This window comes from Colobus angolensis, unplaced genomic scaffold (assembly GCF_000951035.1).
Source record: "Colobus angolensis palliatus isolate OR3802 unplaced genomic scaffold, Cang.pa_1.0 Scaffold221, whole genome shotgun sequence".
Taxonomy (NCBI): Eukaryota; Metazoa; Chordata; class Mammalia; order Primates; family Cercopithecidae; genus Colobus; species Colobus angolensis.
Window position 1 is genome coordinate 1,936,743 of NW_012115389.1, and position 7,380 is coordinate 1,944,122.

Here is a 7,380-nt window from a genome sequence, read left to right on the forward strand (position 1 = left end):
ATTGAACTCATGGCATTCGACACTGTAACTGATGCCTGAATAAAGTTTATGTAGCACATATTTTTCTGCATAAGGCATGTCACAGCCTTCTGACTTCAGAACAGTAGATAGCACTTCAGCACTATGCTTGGGGGCTGTTTTAAACACTATAATCGCTAGTAAAAACACAATAATGTGGAACTAAATAGACCAAGGAAAGGACACTTGTTTACGGTATGAGCACTGAAACAAAGAGGCGAAGCAAGGCCTGTTCACCCTCAGCTGGAAACATGAGGATTGGTGAGTCAAACTTTGCACTGCTCTATAGGTGACTGCCAATGTCTGCAAAAATGCAGAACTGATTTTGAGTGACAAATTTCTGCCAGTAGGTAAATTTGCAAAAACTGAATTCTTGTAGAACTCAGAATTCTTTTGCAGTTAACTTTTTATCAAATTAAGGAATTTTTCCTTTATTAGCAGTTACCAGAGTTTTTAAAACTATTAATATCTATTTTATTTAGTTATAATTAAGTGAAAATCTCTGCCATTTTCCTGAATGAGAAGACAATTTTCTTAAGTCAATTAATTTATGAATTTAATTTAGTTCCAATTCCGAATCTAAGAGGTGTGTGTGTGTGTGTGTGTGTGTGTGTGTTGTGGATGTGTGCTTGTGTGTGTATAAGGAGTGATGGGGAAGGAAACTAAAAAATCATCTTTACAAAAATTTTTAAAAAATCTTAAGAGTGCCCTATACTTTGGGTGAAAAATACAGAGAGTTACATTTTAGATTAAAATATTGGCTTTTACTTTTATTGTCACACTTCTTAGGAATGTATAGTGGACTTTGTTATGTGTACCTAGCTCTCCCTTCAGGCGTGGAGGATTGTCACTCCAGCTGCTGGCTGTGCTGCCATCTGATAGCTCTCAGTTGTCAGCTCTCTTCAGCATTGTCACTGTTCACAAGAGCCTCCTTGTCCAAGATCTCACCCTATTCTCAGAGCAGCCCACATCCAATAACTGATGTGGGGGTATCGTGGCCCAATACTCTGTCCGTACTGGAAGGCTCCTCACTTCAGAGTGTCCCATGGGATCATCTGAGGACTTCATGGAGACTAAATTCCCTCTGTGCCCAAGCTTACTTTCTTTCCTTCCCTTCCTCTGGTGTTGAAACCAAGAGCACTTTTTAATAAAGTCCTGCATGTTAATCTCCACCTCAGAGTTGGCTCCAACCTACCTTAGGGTACTTTTGGTACATAGTGTGTGGGAGCCAGGTATGCCCAACATTTTGCAATGAGGACTGTCTTGCCCAGCAAAGAATAGTCTTGATTTTGTACAATTTTTAAAAATACACCACCAGACATTCATGTACTTAGAAAACTTTATAATTTTCAGAGCCTAGAACTGAGTTATTTTAAATACACAAATGCAGAGTATATTTTGCAAAATTTTATGTTTTACTGATTTTTATCAGCAATGCAACTACAATGTAAAAAGAAAGAAGTTTGTGTTGTGTTTTGTTTGGAATTTTCCCAATCATTGTTCACTGTTGCGAAAACTAAAGGCAGTGACATTAGTGTTATTCATGGCGTTTGTTTTAACGCAGCACACTAATAGCAAACTCTATATATAGCCTTCTCACCCATGATGAGTCTACATTCAGGGACAAATGTCTGACTGTCTTATCATGTATTCAAATTCAAATATATTTGTATGTTCATGATAAAATATTGACTTATATGTTATTTTATACTAAATTACTTTTATTTTCTCTCCCTTATAATTAAGACTGTATATTGATTCTTTTGCAAACACAAGTGTATCAATTCAATAATTTTGTTAAAGCTCCTATTCCAATTTCCCACAAAATGTCCTTTTCAGTTTTTTTTTTTAAATTGTGGATCTAGAAGTCAATCAAATACTCGGTTTTGTTTCTATGTCTCTTTAGATTCCTTTATTCTAGAATGGCTCTTCCACATATGCCCTTTGTGACATTGATTTTGTGCAGTGGTTTTGTGTATTGTCTCACAATTATGTATGTCTATGATTAGGATTTTTCTGATTGTTTACTCATTATCAGATTCTCTTTGAAACATTTTTTGGCAAGGATACTCATAAATGAGGCCAGGCGCAGTGGCTCATGCCTGTGATCCCAGCACTTTGGGAAGCCCAGGCGGGCAGATACTCGAAGTCAGGAGATTGAGACCATCCTGGCTAACACGGTGAAACCCCGTTTCTACTAAAAATACAAAAAATTAGTGGGGCGTGGTGGCGGGCGCCTGCAGTCCCAGCTACTCGGGAGTCTGAGGCAGGAGAATGGCGTGAACCCGGGAGGCGGAGCTTGTAGTGAGCCGAGATGGCGCCACTGCACTCCAGCCTGGGCGACAAAAGCAAGACTCCATCTCTGAAAAAAAAAAAAAAAAAAAAGGAATACTCATAGATGAAATGGTGTTCTTACCAATGCGTTACATCAGGAAGCAAATAATATCAGCTTATCCTATTACTGTTACATTTGATCACTTGGTATTGGTATTCTTCCATAAAAACAACTTTCTACACTGTGTAATTAGTTCATCGTTTTTGGGGTAACACTTTTAAACGACATGAATATCCTATTTTACAAGAAAATTTTACCCAATGGTTTTAGCATACATTGATGATTGTTGCCTGAATCAATGATTCCACTGGAAATTCCAAAACAGTAACTTCTAATTCCAGAATTTCTTCTGGATGTGTTAGCTGTCATTCTTTTGTCAAGAAGAGTGTGCTTTCCTTCGTTTCCCTGTCTTTTGTGAATATCATTCAGAGCTTTATTTATTTATTTATTTGAGACGAAGTTTTGCTCTTGTTGCCCAGGCTGGAGTGCAATGCTGCGATCTCCGCTCACTGCAAACTCCGCTTCTCGGGTTCAAGCAATTCTCCTATCTCAGCCTCCTGAGTAGCTGGGATTACTGGCGTGCATCACCACATCCAGCTAATTTTGTATTTTTAGTAGAGACAGGGTTTCGTCATGTTGGTTAGGTTGGTCTTGAACTCCTGACCTCAAGTGATCCACCTGCCTCGGCCTCCCAAAGTGCTGGAATTATAGGTGTGGGCCACTGCGCCCGGCTCAGAACTCTATTTATTTTAAAATTTTATGCCTTATAATATATTGTTTTGATCATTATTTTTACTCAAGTTCACCCACATTTTGCTAATGGTAACCCTTGGATCTTGTTTTGGGGCACTTTCTTACTTTGTGGTGAAACATAATATTCTATTCTCTCATTGTACTTTTCTCCTTCTGACTGATGTGCTTATTTATAAATCTATAATATAAATCTATCTATCTGTCAATTATCCATCTATTGAGAGTGAGTAGTTCAGACTGATATCTAGAATTTCAATATACAGAATTCCTCCTCTCCATTTCCATATCTTGTTCAACAATATCAACGTACATACTCATTGACTCTTTTCTACAATACAAAAATTATTTTCAGAATTTCTCCGCTGATATCATGTCAACAGCAAACTAATCAAGTAAAGTTCACAATTTCTTGGCAGTCCTTCTTGTCTTTAGAATATGTGCCCTTTTTTGTTTTTAGAATATATCCCTCTTAGGGTATAATCAAGTTACTTGATTAAATATTTTTCTATATGATTATTTTATTAATTTGATATAGATATATAGGCTCATTTTTTTCTGACTGGTGTCCTATTTTAGATTTTTTTCTCCAATTCTTGTGAATGTTGTTGTTTTATTTTTGGACTATGAAAGTAGTAACATGTTCAAAAGTAAAGTTTATATAAAAAGATGTGCTCAGAGAAATCTTATTCTCCTCTTGATTTCTTTTCTCATTTCCCCTACCCTTTTGTGGTAATCCATGACATTAATTTTGGATTTACCCTTCCTTCCTACCTTCCTAGGATTTTTTCTGTACAAAGAAGCAAATACATATATATCTCTCCTCTTTTTAAAATAAAAGGTGCATACTTTTTTTGCTTTCATCATTTAACAAGTATGTTAAAAATCATGCCATATCAAAAATTACAGACCTAACTATTCTTTCCAGTTGTAGAGTATTTCGTTGAGTGGATGTAATGTAGTTTATTCAACTCTTCTCCTATTTATGAGCAATGAGGTTTTTTCCAGTATTTTGCAGCTAAACACAGTTTTCACAGTGCCACAGTGAAAACCCTAATTCATATGTTTTTGTGTTGTTGGAGATATATGTTTAGCATTAATTTCTAGAAAAATGAGATTGTTGCAGCAAAAGGTCAATGCATATGTTGTTTTGTGAGTTATTGCTAAATTCTGTTCCATGTAAATTTCACCATTTTGCATGTGTGTATGCAATTATGTAAGACAGAACCAGTAATGTACCATAGAACCTGTTTCCCACAGTCTAGTTGACAGTGTGGAATGATATTTGAGAATGTGATAGATGCCATACATGATGTCTGTTTATTTTTGTTTCTCTTGTGTTGAACATCTTTTCATGTGATTAAGTGAGTTTGAACACCTTTTCGTAAGTTTGAGTATCATTTATTTATATGTCTTTGTGAAAGAAAGAGAGAGAGTGCGAGAGAGAGAAGAGAAAGAGAGAGAGAGGTGGAGAGTGAGGAGGTTGGGGAGTTATTTGTGCCCTTTGCCTATTTTGTTTATCTGGTTTTTATATTTTTATATTTGCTCTCATATTTTAAGAGTTATTTGTATATTATTTTTTTGCCATGTACTTTTTAGTTTCAGTTTTGGCCCTCAGAATCTTCCAAGCCTTCTTTCATAAGCAAAATACATAACATGACGAAAAGAGACATGGCATCAAGGCATGTTATGTAGTTTATTTTTCCTTGCATGTTACTTTTATGGCGTCTTCATCTGTAGATTTCAGTTGGTTTAGCAGTCGTTGTCCAATGAGTCTGGAATGGGCTGTCCACACCTTAGAGGAGCATTTGAGAAATCTGCACAGAGGATACACCATATGGGTAAACGGCTGTGGAGAACTAAAGCAATTTCCATCGAGTACTTAGTTAATTCACTCAAGTAGATAAACACTTTATGAAGATTATTAAATTGTTTTATTGAATTTTTGTAGCAAACACAACGGTGTTCTACTATTACCTAATTTACCTCTATTAAGGAAGTACTTAAAAGAATATGATTGGGTCCTTTGAAACTATACAATGCATTGGGCAGTCGTAATGCAAAGTATTAAGATACAAATACAACGTTCATTGCCATCAGAACAAGGGGTTTTTCGCTCCATGTTTTAGATGTTGGTTTAATGAACCTGGTTTATTTTCCTCTGTCATTCCTTTGACAATTTTCATGTATGTCATTTCTTCATCTAATTAATTTAATGCATTCTTTCCAGTGCATTTTTCATTGCCAATTAGTTATCAAAATACAAATAAATGCCATAAAAAATTAATTTATTAGATGTATACGCTTGCATTTGTGGATTTCTTCTTAAACTCTTTAATCTGTGAGAGCATCAGCATGTGCAGGCCAGTTGCTTTGAACAGATTGCAGAGGATTCAGGAGCAAGGTGAACCCAGAAAGATTATTTAGAGCTTTGTTTTCAAATGTATACATTCAAATTTGTTTACAGAAAGTTACCCTCAATATAGACATTTTGGTAAAACAGGACAAGATGAAAAAAACCTACCTAGTTCCAATATACTTAAACATTCAGTGTGTGGTCATTTCAGCATGGTTTCCTATCTATTAGTCCATACATTTTTTTAAAAATATGTGTCTATCTTTGTGTGTCTCAATTTATAATACTCTATAATATTTTATTTCATCAGATGTAAAATAATTTATATGACATTTCAATAGTATTGTATTTTTTCCTTATTTTAAAATGAATTTACTGTTTAATTGAATGTATTCTTTTCATTTGACTCTTTAAATATTTGTAGCAATAGCTATAGAAGAGAAGAAAGTACAATTAAAACCTTGAATATCAGGTGAATTGATTTTAAAAACTGCTGTATTTATTGGTTTACTCTCATGTGACACAGCTAAGAATAAAAAATTGATGTAGACCTGAACAGTTGATAGAATTACACATTCTTCTTCAGAAGTCAATGGTAACATCTTTCAGGATGCATATATTTATATATTGGTACTCATATACTAATCATTTTTGTTTAGTTCATATACTTACTAACTACTTTCTAATTGCAAGGGATATTTAAGGATGTGTGGAGAATAAAATAAGTACTTTCTACTTCTAAGGTATTTTAATCCCAGTAGATGGTAAAAATTCATAATTTTTTTCATGAAGTACATAACATGTATAAATTTTTGATATAACTTAAAAGTTTAAGATTGGAGTTGGAGAGATTTACCTTTTATTCACTAAGAAAGAGAACAATGTACATTTATAAATTGATAAGTACTTAGAATTACTTTTCAAAAAAAATTAGCCAGGACAGAAAAATATCAGCAAATATTGCTAAAACACCACAAACTGAAAAACTGTAGTCTAAAGAAACAAAGTTGTAAGCCCCTTACTGATATACCAATGCTTTTTTAAACTATTGACAGTTTTTGCCTTTTTGAGACAGGGTCTCTCACTCTCTCACCCCGGTTTGAGTGCAGTGGTGTGATCATGGCTGACTTCAGCCTCCATCTCCCGGGCTCAAGTGATCCTCCCACCTCAGCCTCCCAAGTAGCTTGGACCACACTCGCAGGAGCCACCACAGCCGGTTAATTTTTGATAGTTTTTGCAGTGGAAAGGTCTCACTACATTGCCCAGGCTGGTCATAAACTCTCAGCCTCAAACAGTCCTTCCACACTGGCCTCCCAAAGTACTGGGATTACAGGCATGAGCCACTGTGCTCAGCCAATTTCCTCCCCTCCTGTCCTCTCCTTTCCTTCTTTTCTCCCAGGCTGGAGTGCAATGGTGTGATCTCAGCTCACGCCAATCTCTGCCTCCCAGGTTCAACGGATTATCCTGCCTCAGCCACCCAGAGTAGCTGGGATTACAGTTGCTTGCCACCATGCTCGGCTAATTTTTGTATTTTTAGTAGAGACAGGGTTTCACCATGTTGGCCAGGCTGGTCTCGAACTCCTGACCTCAGGTAATTCGCCCGTCTAGGCCTCACAAAGTGCTGGGATTAAAGGCACGAGCCATCGCGCCCAGCTCAATTTTTTATTTTTTACAACACTTTTTTTTTTTTCCTGGTTGGACTGCCATAGCACAACATTTTTCTGGGTCTCTTACTTTTCTTATTTCCCTTCCTCTTTTACTTCCTGAACTGTGTGCATTTTTGAAGACTACTTCCTGAGTCATTTTTCTTGGCCCCTTCCTTATTCCTCAGATAACTCATGAGCTCATAAAACTTCAACCCTCCAGCTCCCTGTGCACTATTGTACAGAAGTCTCCTCCACAGATCAGCCACGGTGGTTCA